Raw genomic sequence first — 17,590 nt, 5'->3', positions numbered from 1 at the left:
ATTCAGAGTCAAAAACTGGAACATATAGTGGTGTCTTGTTAATTGACAGGATTAGAAAGGCAAAAGGCTGGGTTCTGTGGATGCTTTATAGACACTACTACTTTATCGGCACCTACTAACAACCAGCCATTTAACACAGAGAGAAACCTGTAGGGATTTGCCAAGTAATAGGGGAGATCAAATAAAACCCAGGCAATAGTGGCTGTGGAAAGATGAACATTTCCTTTGCTGGGTGGAGGGTTGGAGTTGCTTTTAATTATACAGCAGATAAGGAGAGAGAAAGTAGGATATTGCAGGGGGTTATTACTGCATTGCAAGGGGTTGGACTCGGCGACCCTTGGGGGGGTCACTCACAAATCTACAGTTCTATGATTCTATTATATGTGAATCAAATATCAAGGGTACCCAATGTGGTACCCTCCAGATGTAGTTAAACCACAGTTCCCAGTGCCACACCCAGCACAGCCAATATCCGAAGATAATGGGAATTGTGGTCCAACAAAATCTGTGTGTGTGTGTGTGTGCGTGCGTGCGTGCGCGTGCGCCATGTTGGCTACCCCTGCTGTATATTCAACTGAAAATGTTTACTCAGCTGCCCCAGCACCACTTGCAAAGTATCTTCACACTGAGTGCATTTAATGAGAGACTGCCGATGTCTCAATGGTGCAAAAGGAATAGTACAACAGCACTCCTTCTTTTCCAATAATAAAGTCATCTGGTGAAGGGGAGGGGAGCAGTTGGCCATCACAACCCTAAGGCAATATTTCCCTTAAAATATGTTTTTTTATTCTACATTATTAAATGCTTCCTGGTATGCTCCACTAAGTAATTATGGCTAGGTGTGACAGAAAAGACTATTATAAACTTGTTTAATTTGTCGCCAGTAACCTAGGGCTCACAAATCAATTTATTAACCTCAATATTGGTCTAAATCTTCCTTAAGAAAAGCCATCAGAAGGCGAACTGGGACAGAAATATAAATCTGTTCTCGAGGCCTTTGCGCTTTTGACAACTAATTTACAGCTCAACCCTACGACTTACTTTCCCAGCAAATACAGACATCCTTTAGAGAGCAGTGCCTGCTGCATTGCCACATGAATTCATGCAATGGTGTTATGCTGCCTTGCATATATAGTCACCAAAGTAAGTATTTTGGGTTTGTGGCTTTAAGTTACTTGGTTTATTCATATCTTTAAAGCATTATTACCCAGCTTTTCAGCTTACATAAGACCCGTTAAAAACAAGAAGGTCCTTGGGTTCACGCTTGCAATCTAGGCACTGTACACAAAAGAATGGGGGAAGATAAAGGGGGGGTGGGAAAGTAGCAAACTAAGGTTCCAATTCCTAATGCTACAAAATTATTTAGAGGAGGCAGCAAATGGAAATGGTCTGCCAGCAAACCTAATGGTATGGCTTCTGCTGTAGGCAACTGGAATGGCTGTCATTCTTTCTTTTCTGCAGTTTTTGAGAGCTAATTCATCGTCATCTAACATCCTTGTTTAGACTGTAAAAGACCTTCAGGATGGATTTTGTTTTATTCTATTTGCGCAATTCCTTTTTAAGGGACCGTTGTTCTGAGGGAAATAGATGGGGTCTTGAGCTCCTCCAAGTCTTTCCAAGTGCTGATACAGGACAAATAAACAATGCATGTTCATTTAGAAAGGGCCTTCTCAAAATAACTCATTACGTTGTTAGCGCTGCAGCTCCACAGAGCTGTAAAATATGTGACTAAGAAGTTCATCTGGATTTGAGTTATTTTATTTGGCTATGATTTACTGCAGAAGGGGATTCAAAAGAAAAATTACAAAGAGTGTTTGTTAATTTTTCAGTGCTATTTTTATTGGTATAAATAAACACTCAAAATGTGCGTACTCAAGATTTATTGTATGTGCCCAGAAGAAAATGAAAACAAATGTGATTTGTTATACTTTATACCGCCTGCTTTCTAACCCTGCACTTAACATAAGAATAGCCCTATGTAGGCTATTTGTGTTGTTGTTTTTCTAATCAAGAGTTTCTAACAAATTTCCCCAAAGCAGAATTTGAAACAGGGTAGGGAATGTGCAGTTGTACAGATGTTGTTAGACTGCAGCTCCCACCAGCTGCTGCCTGAATGACTTATAGTCAATGAAGACAATAGCTGGAGTTCAGCAACACCTGGAGGGCCACAGGTTCCTCAACACTGTTTTAAAGTACATTGGGAGGGTCCTGCCATGCAAAACAACTGAGGGACCTGAGGGAAGCTAAACAATTTTGGGAAGATTACCTATTCTTCCTTTAACTCTGCTAGTTGTAGGCTTTGAGGGCTAACTGTGGGACTCCACAGCCCCCACTCTCAAGACAGCCCAAACAAAGCCTAGGATGTTTGCCCGAGTTGTTACTGCTGCCTACCTCTCAGCAAAATTGCCACTTGCAAGGGCCATTTTACAGAGCTTATCAGTGGCTATCTGCTAACCTTTTTGCAAATGAAACTGATGGGAAGTGGGAAAGAAACTTAATTTTTGGCTAGAGGCGTTTTGACTTGAGAGCTATTTAACACTGAGGTTCATTTTATGGCCTTTGAAAATTGGTACATGTAGTCCAGTACTGCTGTGTGTCATCCATCCACCCCATGCAAATTCTCTAGAAGTTCCAATGCAACTTTGCTTCTTTCATCACATTTTGCTTCAGTGGTGCTAGATTTGCCCTTTCTCCATTGTATCATTGTTTCTCTTTACATAAGCCCATGGTTACCCAACACAGTTCTTAAGAATGTTTCAAAACCAGTAATATCTAGGTAAGCACAGAATACAAAACTGTAGCTCTTGACCACTTTACAATAAGTTATTGTGCTTATATTTTGTGTGGTGTTTAAATTATGCAAGAGAGAAAAGGAGGATGAATTTTGGATCAGGCTTCTAAGTGGAAATGTCTGGGGTGGATTTGAATCAAGGCCTGGACATAATAACTTGTCAGTCATAGTTGGGTTGACAGACTTTCTACCTCTCAAATTTTGCAACATTTGTGGTCATTTATCTATATGATTTAGAAATCTTGTATTTTTTAAAATATAAAAAACCTACATTCCTTAGACAGGTTATATTTAAAGAAAAGAAAAATGGCCTGACAGTGAATGATGTTTCATTAGTGGCTGTCTCAGGAAGAACAAACAAGACAGAAATTTTCCAGTCCAACATTTAGGCGCTAACATTACGCCCTAACCAACTACACCCTCTAAGTAGTCATCATGCATGACTATTTTCTTTCCTAACATGAAAGCGAGAGTCAATCCCTTTGACACATACTGCTTCAGCTTCTCTCTCTCTCTCTCTCTCTCTATATATATATATATATATGGTGGTGTGTTACCTTTGTGTCTGTGTGTGAAATTTGAAACTGCTAATATATGCAGTCACCAATGTAGTGACTGAAATTGGAAATAATTGTCTTTGCTTGTAAAGCAGGTTGTGGTAATATTTAGCTAAGCCTGTATCAAAGGAATCCTAATTCCTTAATTAAGTACTGTGTTAATATATAAATCTTTATACTAATCCATTATGGGAACTACATTTTTTGGAGAGTCTATTTTTTTTACTGGGCCCCATAAACTGAGTAACCACTATTTCTATAGCATCCTTCAGTTTATGTGGAGAAATGTATATATTTTCATTCTCCCTCCCTCCAACAGTGTGCACTTAAAGTTTTCATGTGCTTTTATTTGCCTCAGTGGGAGGATATTTCTTCAGAAGCCTGTGTTAAGAAGAGATGGCACATTGAAGCACCATTCAAAATCTGCCTTCCTGTGAGAGAAGACCAAAGTCTTCTTGCTTGTTGGCAGGGAACTTCCTCATTCCAATAAAGTGCATATCTTCTTTATGTTGAGGATGTTGAGAGTGGCTGTTGTTTTCCCCTCTGCTAGTTATTTCAGTTGCAACTGAACAAATAAACTTCTCCAGGCGCAAGATGTGAACAGTGTGGCAGTAGTCTACAAAAGCCAGACAATATTATTACTGTCTGGTAGAAAGCCATCACTTAGACTAACTAGTTATTACTCTCTCCTTCTTTTAGACTGCTGAGATTCTACCCTCTCCTGTTTTCTCTAATGTGACGTTAATAATTCAGCGTCGGTTCATTCACCACTTACTTTATCTTTCTGTCAATAGCAGAAATGTTATCTAGATACACTTTAGGCTCATAATCACCACTGAGTTCAAAGCTAAACCTAATTGGCCTGGGAGACTAAGACATTCTTACCCACTCCCTCCTCTTTGGGGGTATAATTATCCTTTGGCCATAGCCCTCTGACTAGAGATGGTGTTCTTGAGCTTTGAGGGCCTCCTGTGGAGTAAATGAGCAGTAAATTGCAGCTTTAGTCCATAGGTTGCTATCTCTGGCAATCCAAACAGCAGTGCTACTTTTCTCTAACATCTAGATAGCAAGAGATGAGGCTACATAAGACAAAATTTCCCACCTCAAGTCAGTAAACATGTCCCATTTTAGGGTCAATTTTGAGTTTTGTGAAAAATGGGAGTCATGATTCCTGCAGAAATTCAGATGTGGAAACCTTCCATGGCACAGAAATAAACACGATCACGTTCTATTACATTCAGGACCAGAGGATGCTACAATAATTGGTGATCCTATTATGGGGTTGAGGACTCTTTTAAAGCATGAGAGCCACACTCTCTCATGGGGAACTTTCTAGACCATGCCAATAATGGAGGGCGGTGGAGGTAAAAGGTAAGCACAGCAACATGTGCAATTCTTAACATTGCAGTGCAGGCAAAATTCCAGCTGTGCAAAACTTCTAGAGATTTCTGCATGCACGTCTCTTCATCCTCCATTCAGGCAAGCAAAAGATAATATTGATGTTCAAGAATACATTTCAGCCAGGCCAAAGCACTTGCAGAGGGTTTGAAGCAAAGCGAGTGAGGGGTGTGGACTTGAAGGAGTCTCCAGGGATGGATAGAGAACCACTATTTGCACCACCCACTGAAGCCTGAGGCCCCCAACCCTGCCCTGGTGGAATCACATGAGAAGAAACATGTTAGATTAGATGTGACTATTGGTCTGGTTCTTTCCATATGGCCCCACTTTTGACATACAGTTTCTGCATCCCTAGATGCAGAATCCCATGGCATATATAGCACAACAAAATGAAAGTTATTCTATCCTGCTGTATAATGATCAGCCAGTAATTTGTGGAGCATTAAAGCACAATCTCTGCGTAATCAGAATATTTTCTGGGTGAAATTAGTGATTGAGATTCTGTAAAGAAAGTCTTCGGGTCCCTGTTTGTTGTGTTTGTCTGCAGGATGGACAGAGGGAAACATGTATGGACAAGTAACTCACTAAGCAAAGACTGAAGCCCCAATAGTGGTTAGAGCTGGTGAAATTGAAAATACCTTTGGAAAACATAAAATATTCAATAGGTTGAGACTTACCTGTGCCTCTGTGCTGATAAAGTTTACCTATGCCCCTGTGGTGATCTTTATCATATTCAACTGTCCTTCCTCATTCATGAGCACTGCTCGCATATGTTGAAGTCATTCTGTGACTCCTACTACTGTATATTATATACTACTGTATATAATAGGTCATACAAACCCCATGATTCCTGCAATCACTACCCAAACACAAAAAGGATACACATGACTTAGATAATCTTCTGCTGGCTTATGCTATACTGATTTTAAAAAAACTATAATGCAGCAGTGCCTAATGTCAATGTCTATTGCTGCAGTAGACAAGGTGGTGCCCTTCAGGTGTTCCTGGACTCCAGTTGCCACACCTCTAGCCAACATGACCAATGGTCAAAGATGCTGGCATCTGTAGTCCAAAATTGGCTACCCCTAGTGTCTGGGATAATTTATTCCAGGTAGATGTGACAGAAAAAACCAGGGAAACAGCAGATTGACTTTTAGTAGAACTTTCTTAATATTTCATCCCTTTATTCATAGCTGCTTGGATTTATCTGGCCACTTTGATTTGAATTATTGGTATTATATACTTGCCTTAAGTTCAATTTGAAGTTTTCCATGCATTGCTTAATGAAATATCACCACTGAATGAGGTTTGCATTCTACTTAATTAGGTTTTGTGTTATGCCTGAAAAATACCTATGCAGGTTGAATTTTTTTTGCATTCTTTATAATTAATTTAATTGTTTTTCTTTGGGAAAGATTCATTAAAAATCTAATTTAAGGGGGGGAGCAATTCAGAACTGTCTTATAATAAAAATAGAACTAATACAGCAAACAAGAAATCAATTTTTGTATTATAGTTTTGCATAATTAGATAATGTTAACTCTCAGCATTTTCTGAGAAATAATAAGGCAGCAAAACTTTTTTGTTGTTGTTGCATTTAGCTACATCATATTTATTTTGCGAAACAGACAGAGAAAAAAATGTATTTGCATATTTGCTAATATAGGTACTAAATCTGAACGTTAGATTTTTCTGATTGGTTGGGGTTTTTTTATTTTAAAAGTCTGCACACTTGTAACAGTTGGATCTCCAGCCTGCTCTCTTTTGCATATCTACTGTTGCTAGCTGGTTGATGAAATGCTCCTGATTGTCACTACAGTACTGCAGTGTAAATGAGCTGGAAATTATTTAGAAACACAACTCCATTTGCTCTAGTCTGTATGTATTTGGAAACAAAGCTTTTTCTGCACAGTTTCCACTGAGCTTCCCATTTTCACCTCTGCTATGCTTTTTGCTTTATTTTGGGTTTCTTTTTAGATTATTTTTCCTTAATGCCAGACCTTTTCAAATCATATGGGTTTAAAATTTGGTCTCGAAAGCAAATTTCCTCTCCCCTTCTTCCCACCTTTAACCTAATTCTGTGACACACACTGAATGTTTACTTTTCAGCTGGCACTGAATAATATATAATTTGTATGCTTTCCCTCGAGCTTTTCTTTGATGCTGCTTCTTTTGTCTCACCTTTCTGCAGGTAGAGGTTGGTTTGAGCAGATAGCAAGAAAAGAGAAAAAGGCAGAGAGTTTGGGGGTACTGGTCAAGTGATCAAGTAGTATCAGAACTTGGCTGCTTAAGGAAAATAATGATCCGGGTTGATAAAGAGAGACAATAGATTGGATTTCTGTGCATGTGATACAGGCAAGTTATTGTTGGTAATTTCCTGTAAAGGATACGAAACATTTGAAACACAAGGTGGTTGCTTATTTTCTCTAAATGCAAAAGAAACTACCAGCCCTTATACATACATCATGGTGACCTAAATACTGGTGGAAAAAGTAGAGTTAACTGTTGTTTCTTTACTTTCCTATCTCAGTAATGCTACTGGGTTACTTGATGACTGAAGCAAGAGATTTCAGAATCAAACAGAAAAACATGAGACTTTTCAGAGTATGGTACACAGACCTGAAAAAAACATGGAAACATAGTTCATTGGACTGTTGGATCTTAGCCCACAAATTGTTGAAGAAGTCCACTACAGTCACCCATTGTGTCTGGTTTGTAAAGGACTTTGTGGCTAAGGTTGTCCATATGCATTCTGAATTAGACACCACTAAATCTTGGGTCCCCTGATAGGGTGCAGTCCTCATCTTTCCTAGCCAGCATGGCCAGTGGTAACAGGAGTTGTAGTCCAACAATATCTGGGCACCCTATATCTGGGGAAGACTCCCATAGCTGGGGCAAAGCAAATTTGTCCTTGCCTGCTTGTCCTAATGCTGTGGACATTTTTCTATTTGTACAGTCCAAGTACTGTAGATAGGATACTTGGAGATGTAAAACCATAATGACCAGTGCACTTATCTCTTTTCCTTCTTGTTTGGTTAAGGCAGCCAGAGATGGACTTGCCAAGAGTCTAAGGGCAGTTGTTAACACCTCCCCTGTGAGAGGGAGTTGTTCCAATTAGTCTAAAGGAGGCAATAAGATTATTGGGGCTTAATTCTAAGTAGATATACTTTAGAAAGAAAACCCCAAATAATTTATTGCCTACTGTGTTTCATCCAACATTCCTAAATCATACCTGTAGCTCTGTATTTGTGATTTTAAGTTGAATTTTAAGCTAATGGTGCCAGTAAAAGAGAGAAGTAATTCATTTGCACTAAACACATATGAATGTTTGTAATCTGAATGTTGGAGCCAATAGATCATTTTCTTTACCTCATACTTTGTATTCATATCCTGTAGTGGGACCACCCTTCTGTCCCCCTCCCCCCTGTGCAATTTGACATAGGAAGCAAATTAATTGGAGTCTGGTAGTTTCAGCTCATTGCTGATTACAATAAATCATGATAAGATACTGGAAATGTACTTGGCAATCCACATAGGCCTCCTAACACATTAACTCTCAATAACTCATTAGTCAACATTTTATTTCTTTCAGATTTGAATTCTGGTCCAAAGTGCTCCTTTGAACCACCATTTTTCTTGTTTTGAAGTCATTTGTTCTACTAATCAAGATATTTCAAGCTCTGGAAGTTTGTCCTCATTGCAAACCGCTTTGTCTTGTCCTGTCCAGCACACTCCTCTGAAAGTGTTTGAACTGCATAGTGTAATAGGCACATGCTGCTGGCAGCAGGGTTTCATGGGTAATTATCACCTCTTTGTTGCCGGACCCCTGCAGTTACTTGAAGGGAAGCCATTTTTTCATGTCACATCATTTTGTGTTATATCTGTATTTTTTTCTTTTATGTGGCAATTGTAACCACATTCATAATTTAGTCTTCCCCAACGTTGTGCCCTCCTACAACTCCCATCAGCCCCAGCTCGCATGACCAAAGGCCAGAGATGATTATGATGAGTTGTAGTCCAAAACATCAGACAGTACCAGGGTGGAGAAGTCTGTTGTCATGTTTTAGTTTTGATTTGTTAGCCATAATATTAGACTGAACTGAGCTTTTCAGATATTGGCACCCATAGAAATGCATTTTTATGCCCTCCCCAGTATTTCTGGTGCTGCCACTGCCTGGACACCACAGTTTCAATCCTGCTTCTTCCCCCAACCCTGCATGTTAAACACAATCATGCAAGCAGCATAATGTGTAACTTGGCCCTCATACCAAGTCCAACCATTGGTCTCTCTAGTCCTGTGCTTGCTATCTGCTCCACCCAGTAGTAGTTTTCCCAGGGTCTTGGGCACAGCAAAATTTCAAGCCATGAACTGAACCTAAGAAGTTCTTCATGAAAGGTTTTTTGTGGCTTATGTTTAAAACCGATACAAAGCTTCTTTCTCTTAATAAATCAGATGACCATACCTCTGAGCGATAACATATAGGCTCTGACTGCTAAAAATAAATCCTTGGTGAAATCGACCATTGTTTTGTTACTTGTTTTTCCTGAAGTGCAATAAGGCATGAGATAGAACTAAAACAATTAATGTTTCCTCTCTTCCTTTCAGTGATCTAGATCAGGTTGGACTTTTGAACTATGTTGGAGCTGAATCTGGCAGCAGCTAACTTGAGTATTGTATTTTGGATAGTCACTTTAGTCAGCTGAACTTTGTTTGCACATGGCTGCAAATCTGTGGGTAGTGAGTTGGGTTACCAATTATCAGGCAGTGCACTTATGAGATCTTGTTTCTGAAGTACAGTGAAAGGTAAACTTCTAGTTGCCATGAATCACTCTCTCAAAGTTAATATGAAGGATGACACTTGGCCAACATTCCTGCAGTAGATTCTTTTTCTTTCTTTCAAGAGGATTGGTGCTTTAGCCAAGTTCAGGAGAAATATTACCAACTGGCAGGAAGAGCATAATTATTGCTGCATTTTTTTACATCTTTGTTATAGGCTTTTATTGTGTTTCTTGTATCGCAAGTCAAGCTGGGCCTGTAGGACAAGCGCAGTGAGGGGAAAGTTGGATTATAGTTAGAGAGAGAGATTTTCCAGAGGGCTCCCATACAATACAGTGGTACCTCGGGTTACATACGCTTCAGGTTACAGACTTCAGGATGAGAACAGAAATCATGCTCCGGCGGTGCGGCAACAGTGGGAGGCCCCATTAGCTAAAGTGGTGCTTCAGGTTAAGAACAGTTTCAGGTTAAGAATGGGCCTCCGGAACGAATTAAGTACGTAACCAGAGGTACCACTGTATAGCCCCCAAGCCTAGTGCTCCCCCCTCCGGGTATTCAAGGGTATGCAGTACCAGCACCTTCCTCCCCTCCCCCTCCAAAATCTTAAAAGTTGTATGTAACAACTTAATGGTGAGTACTGGCACCTTTTTTTCTTGAAAAAAGAAAAAATAGCTATGCCTCAGCCCTACCATATTAGTAGCTCTACCCTATTAGATCCAGATATTTTCACTTATGCACTAAGCCACATTAGTGACAAGACATAGATAGAAATTAGATTTATCATTCACATTTGGTTCTTCAGTGCTTTGCCTACATGAATCCACTTTTACTACACATTTCTCCAGTCCAGCATGCCAAAATGCACTTTGAGAAAACACCTAGACATGCAGTAAAACTTCCTAAGGTGACTTCAGTAGTAGCAGCAGATCTGCACAATCAACAGATATGTGTCTGTGATACTTCACTAAGATGAGGGAATCTTCATTGCAGAGGACCTTGGGCATACATACTGGTGGTGAGCACAATGGCAGACATACTGTGAGCACGAGGACCACACACTGAATCAGAGTTAATCTATCCTAGGGTGACCTGTCCACCTAGCACTCCTGTCCACCTAGCGGTTTGAAAGCACACAGTGCAAGTAGATAAATAGGTAAATGGCGGGAAGGTAAATGGTGTTTCCGTACGCTGCTCTGGTTTCAGTGTTCCATTGCGCCAGTAGCGGCTTAGTCATGCTGGCCACATAACCCAGAAGCTGTCTGCGGACAAACACCGGCTCCCACGGCCTATAGAATGAGATGAGCGTGCAACCCCAGAGTCATCAGCGACTGGACTAATGGTCAGGGGTCCCTTTAACTTTATTAGCCATATTGAGCTTTTTTTTAGGACGACCCCCAAAATGGTGAGCTTATCAGTTTTGATCTTAGCTCCTAGTGTTATATGACATAGATAGCCAAAATCAGAAAGCTGCTTTGGGAAAATACCTTGTGGGGTTAAATGCTCTACAACAGGGGTAAGAAGAGGCACTAGTTGATTTATGGTAGACTGCCTGCTTTTTCTTGTTGTAAGGAATGCTGGCCTAAGTGGATTTTGATCTAATTGCTTTGAAATAGTTTACAGTAAGTGATTTGTAAATGGAATTAAATATAATCCTGCTACTTACATTCTTAATCAGAAATGCATACTCATATCACTTAACAGTTAAGGCACGACTGACCTTTGTGGAGAGATCCTGTTAAGGGATTCTTGCTTAGTAAATTAAAAGCATGCCAGTGGACATGGGCATAGCCAGGATTTTTGTTTTTGGGGGACAGAATCTCAGTTTGCTATGTATTTTTATTTATTTATATTGATTTAGGGGGGCAGCTGCCCCTCCCTGTCCCCCCTGGCCACACCCATGCCAGTGGACCCATCAAGTGCAGTGTTGTGTGTGTAACAAGGTGTGTAACAGATTGATTGTACTTAACAGTGCTTTATCTTAAGTGTGTCAATAAATGCATGCAATTAAAGCCAATGGGTTTTGAAAGTGCTACATTTTGAATGGATGGTGTCCATTCTCTCAATCGCTCCACTTGCCAGCTACACTGAGGAATAAGAGGCTTTCATCTCAGTACACAGTACACAGCACGGTGATCTGGTTAATAGCTGTAATCTCAAGCTAGCTGTGGCAGCACACAACTGCTTAGAATGGAGTTTCACTGTGCCATCTGCTAAGCCATTGCAGTGACTCAAACTGTGATGCTATATTGCTATGGTAAGCAAATACCTGGATGCAGATGCTTTGGATCATGGTGCAAGTGATTAGTTTCCTTTTTCTCTTTGCAATTTTGGGTAATTTTTAAAAAGCCATTTTTATTTAAAAATTCCTAAAATAAAACTGGCAACTCCATATTTAATCAAAATACTTTTTATAAACAAACTGCCATTCCTGCCAGATATTGTCATGATTTTTACTGACACTTGAAAATGTTTCATATATTTCATTTGCATTTCTGCTCAATTCTCTCCAAAGTCAGGAAAGTATGATTGTGATGACAAAAACTAGTTTTCAACACTTTGCCAATTTTTACCCACACAATGAAGATTACTAGAAAAATTTAACTCCAACAGAAATTGGAATAAATTGTTTCTAACCATCTCATGATGGAAATAAGGGAACAGGTTGAAAAGAAGTACAAATTATCAACTGCAGGAGTTCAAAATCTATATCTTTAATTATCCTCAACAATTGACACAGTTTTCACAACTGAAAGCAATAATTTCTGAATATGCACATTATGTAATTGTGTAGTATACCCCTCATATACAGTTTCTTATCTTAGTTTAGATTTAAGCATTATGAAGAAGTTCAGTTACTGCTGCAAATTGCATCAGAAAAAGTGCTTAATACTGAAGCTGTAGTTCGCTTCCAATGTATGTTTGCAAGACCATGTGCTTAGTATTTCTTACTAAGTAACTGCTGTGCCTTTGCAGGTTGGCTGTGTGGACGTGGTTACCACACACCATAGCCAGCTGATCTAGGAACATTACATCTGATATGACATTAGATAGTTACATTACATCTGGGGTGTGAAGGTTTCTCTGCAGCTGACGTGAGGATTAAATGTAGCAGAGTACACAGTGTAGGGAAAAGGACGATATCTCTTAGTGTGAGTTCCAAGAAACCAACCACTTGTGGTGAGCTTCCTGGTCTGTGAAAAGAGCTGGACTTGTGGCTTAGTATAATGGAACAGCCCTATGTATTGTGCCTAGCTGAGTCAATCTCCCCCACCCCTGCCAATTGGCTGGAGAAGGCGGGAGAATAAGGGAATTTGCAGCCTCCTGCTCATCATCATGCATCCAGTGCCAAGCTTCTTTGAGACTCTGCCAGGTACTCCTGGAGTTGCCATCTACTCTGGAGTTGAGTGCAGGACTCCAGGGTTGTTGCTGCCAGGTTGGATGGCTGAAACAAATGTTATTTCCTGGATAAAAGCTTCTAGCTTTATTTATCCACAATTCTTTTTGGAAGGAAGGGCAAAAGATCAACCTGGCTAATATTTAAGCCATGATCAAAGGCAGGGGAATTGCTTGAGTAAGCACAGTGTCTTCTAGCTTGAATATATGAGCACTTGAATTTTGACAGACTTCAGTTCTCACTGCACAGAAAGGAGGCAGTATGAGTTGTTTTGGCATTTCATGGCACCATGTTATCTTTGCTGTAAGTTGTGAAACTATTTTGGGTACCATAGTAATTAATGTTTAAAAACGGTGGGCTCTGAATGCTTTTTGAAATAATGGAAATGACATATATTGCTTTGTTAATTTTAAATTTAAAAAATGTCTCTTTCATTTAAGTTGGCTTAATCTTATTGATTAAAGTAGTTTTGGAATCATATAATCATAGAATTGTAGAGTTAGAAGAGACCCTGAGGGTCTTGTTCAACCCTCTGCAATGCAGGAACCTCAACTAAAGCATCCAGGACAGGTGGCCATCTGACCTCTGCTTAAAAACCTCCAGTGAAGGAGATTCCACCACATTCCACTGTCAAAGAGCTCTTACTGTCAGAAAGTTTTTCCTGATTTTTGCCGGAATCTCCCTTCTTGGTTCAGGTCCTACCCTCTGGAGGAAGAAAAAACAGGCTTGCTCTCCCTTCCATGTGACAGATATCTGAAGATGGCTATCATATCTCCTCTCAGTCTCTTATCCAGGCTAACCTGCCCAACTCCCTCAACTGTTCCTCATAAGGCTTGATTTCCAGACCTTTGATCATCTTGTTTGCCGTCCTTGGTACACATTCCAGCTTGTCAACATCCTTCTTAAAATTGTGGTGCCCAGAACTGGACACAGTACTCCAAGTGGGGCACTTCAGACTAAAACAGATATGCACAAAATAAAGTATTTGTATATTTTGAGCATGCATTTGTAACTGTTTCCCCTAAACATGGGTCTTTTTGCAAACAATACAGGAGACCTGACATTGCAAGTTTTCTCTTTTAACCCTTTAGTTGAAGAAAACCAAAACGCTTGTAAAGTATGGCTGATACAGCATGTAATCTTATTTCTGTAATGTCTCCAACATATTCTTCTTGTCCACTGAGACAAGTAGAAAGAGAGAGCTGGGGATCTACATTTTACATCTGAACACTGCCCCAAGCCTGCATACCAAGTTTCATTTCACTATCTCAATTTCCAATGTAGACATCACATTACTGCCTCAAGGGAGATAAAGCATTACAAACAAATGGAATGCCAAACAGGTGACTTGAATCATTGTCCCAATTCTTGTTCCTCAACAATGTGCTTAAACAAGTTTCTTTGATAACATCAAACAGAACCATATAATGCCTACAGAAAGTGCCTGTGGATCTCTAAAGAAACCTAATAATAAAGATCGGTAGGATGGCTCTACTCACAGGAAACAACAACAAATGTACTCTCCAGGTTATTTAATTAAATGGTTGCATGCAGTACGGGCCACTTGCCTCATTCTGTACCAAACCTTTCCAGTTCTCTGGAAGCCTAAGGCTCCCAGGGGAAGCAGGTAGTGTCTAGTCTACTAGAGAAGTTGCCTCTGCAGGGTGCTAGAGCCAATGGAAGTCTGGAGGGGCTATCTTGACAAGGGTAGTCAATGTGGTACCCTATAGATGTGGTTGGACTTCCTGTCATCTCCAGACAGCATAGATGATGGGAGTTCTAGTCCAGAAACATCTGGATGATCCCGAGTTGGCTGCCCCTGGCATGAGGGATGAATGAGCATTTATTTGGACTCCCCTGCTCAACACCTGAGGGTCCCAGTCCTGCCACTCACCACCTGGCCTAGGACAAGACCTGACAGGCTCCATAAATGACTGCTGCCGCTGCTGCTGTTGCTAGGAAGAAAGGGCTCCGTTTTTGTTGCGTGTGTTTTTTAATTGCTGTTATTTTTTACCTATGTCATTTTCAACTGTGATATTAATGCTGTATTCTTAGTTTTAGATTTATGTGGAAATTGTTTTCCATCTGGTTGTGTATGTTTTTGATGCGGTTTATTTATTGTTTGACTTTTGTAATTGTGTAAAACTTGTCATGTTGTAAGCTGCCTTGAGCATTGTTTTTAACTGTGGAAAGGCGGCATGCAAATAAAATGTAGATGGTGATGATGATTTTATTAAGCAGGATTTATATACTGCTTAATCATCAAAACCTCTAAGCAGCTTGTAGAGCAGACAAGATTCAGGCTGAAGTTAAGAATTCATGTAAGACGTTATTGTGATTTGTGCACTTCGTTGCAGAACAATATTTATAAGTGTACTGGTTTTCATTTTTGTAAATATCTTGCAACATTCTCATTTCCTGCCTCTGTAGGATTGGTGCTGGATATTGTGCAGGCCTGAATGTTTGTTCCAGATGAAAGGGCTGCTTGGAAGCGGCTCAGCGGTTGCTTAGGACTACATCTTCGCTGTGAAATAACTAAGCATGTAACTCTTCCAGAGTGACATGCATCTTAAGGAACATCCCTTTGAAATTCCATTTAGAAGTAGCTCTTAAGATAAGGCTATTACTGCATGTAATGCTTGACTATTGACTTCAATTAAGACATACATTTCTTAAGAGTCTTATGGAAGAACAGAAGGCATGAACCTTCTGGACTGCATTCCCTTGTGGGTGAGGTAATAAATCTGACTCTTACCTTAGTACAATAAGCAGTATTCCAACTATGCTGTCAGACGTTTACCACAAGCACACATCTACAGCTGCGCAGGCAAGCAAGAGACTTTATTGCAGTGCAAGGGCAAAGTCTAGGCAGGCAAAAGCATTTGGGAAGAATGCAGACTGGGGGTGCTGAGGGGCAGTGGCTTGAGGAAGAAACGAAGTTTTGCAGAGCATTCTTCAGCCGCACTTCAAGTGTGCCTTTGCAGTGGAACAGACCGTCAGAAGAGCCCAGCAGTTTGGATCTTCTTTACATGCCCCCTTGCCTGTTGCCATTGCCACCTCTGCCATCACCTCAGGTTGGAGACAGCTAACAAGGCGGAACCTTTCCCAGCCAGGGGAGAAAGTGGGGAGTCATGGAGAGAAATAAAGGGAACAAGAGACCGGCAAAGGATGGCAGGGTCCCTTTTGTTTTTAATTAAGATCTCATGCACCTGCTAAATATTTAGGATATGGATAAGTTTTATAAAATTAACAGGTTATTTGTCACACGTTCACCTGAAAAGTTTAAGAGAATGACAATTGCTGTTTGTTTTTCCACTTTCCACTTTCTTGTGGGCAGGCCTCCTCTCAGAATTCCAGAGCACACATTTTAAATACATTTTTTAAAACTTCAAAATGCAGCACATACAGATGCAAGAAATCCCCCTGAATAAATCCTCTATTTCTGTATATAAAGGACGATATTATTTATCTTGGTGACAGCCCTAAAGATAAATTCGCTGCTAAAATCAATTCAGGCTTTTGACATTAAGGTGGTTGAAAGGCAGTCACTGAATGAAGGACAGCAAAGGCAACTTTGTGGAATTCTATTTCTATCCCCCGCCCGATGAATCAAGAAAAGTTTCTCTCTTCTTCCCACCTCTCATAATTTCCCCCGATAACATTTTATCATTACAGAACCACATTGAGGTTCACAGATAGAGCAGTTAAAGCTGATTAAGCCCAATTCTATCAGCGGTGGGCCATTCATTCTCTCCTTCCCTCCCCTCCCTTTCTGCCCTCTCACACCCAGCAGCTATGTAATGGGCTAGGTTGAGCAAGATTTACATCAAGAGCAGGGGGCTTAGGGTTGACTACTGCCATGTGCTGTCTGTGTAAGCACATACAGCAAAATTGGGTGGACACCTTGGGCACAAACAGTAGACTGCAGTGAATCACAAATGGGGAGAGTGCTGTTATTGTGGGTTTCCCATGGGCATCTGGTTAGCCACTGAAGAACAGCATGTTGGGCTAGATAGGCCTTTGGGTTCATCCAGCAGGACTATTCTTATGTTAACAGTAGTTGCAGGACTGTTTTTTCACTGGTAAGTAGAGGCAGAGTGGGCAGGGCGGAGAACAGTTTTTCTTCTACCTGAAACACTCTGTTCCAGAAAAGCCATTGCCAGCTGGTCTGCTTTATGTTGTGTTTTTAAATAATGATGTATCTGGTTCTTAGGGGGGAATGCAATATTTATGCAGTTTTTGAGAGATTTGTATTCATAACTCTGTAGTTTTGCCTTGGTTTGGCTTGCTTGGGTGGAAGTAGTGCTGGATTTGTTCAACCTGGATGCTATTTATTCATTTTACTTCATTATACATAATACACTTGTGCTAGATCTTAAGGCCTATGTAGACTTTATACTCTGCTAGAGAGCTTATCAGCTTCTCTGCAGGCTGCTCAATTTGAATTTCAAAACTGGAAATGAATGAATTTGTGTTGCGCTTTTTGTGTTTTTGCTCCAAATTCCTCTCCTATTGGTATCATCACTCATGAATGAAACACAAGTGTATAGATTGTTGTTTACAATGGCTGAAGAGTTTCCGATACTGTTCTGATTGCCAGTTGCTTCCACTTATTTCTTTTCTACTATATTTTTTATGAGAAGGTTTGAGAAACGGTGGTAGGAATATATCAC

At 40.2% G+C, this 17,590-nt stretch overlaps 1 protein-coding gene and 1 long non-coding RNA gene across 16 annotated transcripts in view; one reads left to right on the top strand and one right to left on the bottom strand.

The window, feature by feature from the left end:
• The window catches only part of PTPRK (protein tyrosine phosphatase receptor type K), a 341,149-nt gene that overhangs the window by 209,492 nt on the left and 114,067 nt on the right, over positions 1 to 17,590 (top strand). The gene's annotated exons all lie outside the window — the stretch shown is intronic.
• LOC309338807 overlaps positions 1 to 17,590 on the bottom strand; it is a 39,661-nt gene that overhangs the window by 12,054 nt on the left and 10,017 nt on the right. Inside the window, exon 3 of one of the 2 annotated variants that reach the window (XR_014155051.1) lies at positions 15,742 to 16,017. The exons of the other annotated variant lie outside the window; for it this stretch is intronic. This is a non-coding gene — a long non-coding RNA (uncharacterized lncRNA). Of the gene's footprint in view, positions 1 to 15,741; positions 16,018 to 17,590 lie in introns of those variants that run through there. 2 annotated transcript variants of the gene reach the window in all.

Source organism: Podarcis erhardii, assembly GCF_964252035.2.
Source record: "Podarcis erhardii genome assembly, chromosome: 3".
NCBI classification, from domain to species: Eukaryota; Metazoa; Chordata; class Lepidosauria; order Squamata; family Lacertidae; genus Podarcis; species Podarcis erhardii.
This window is presented reverse-complemented; position numbering and strand designations above follow the sequence as displayed.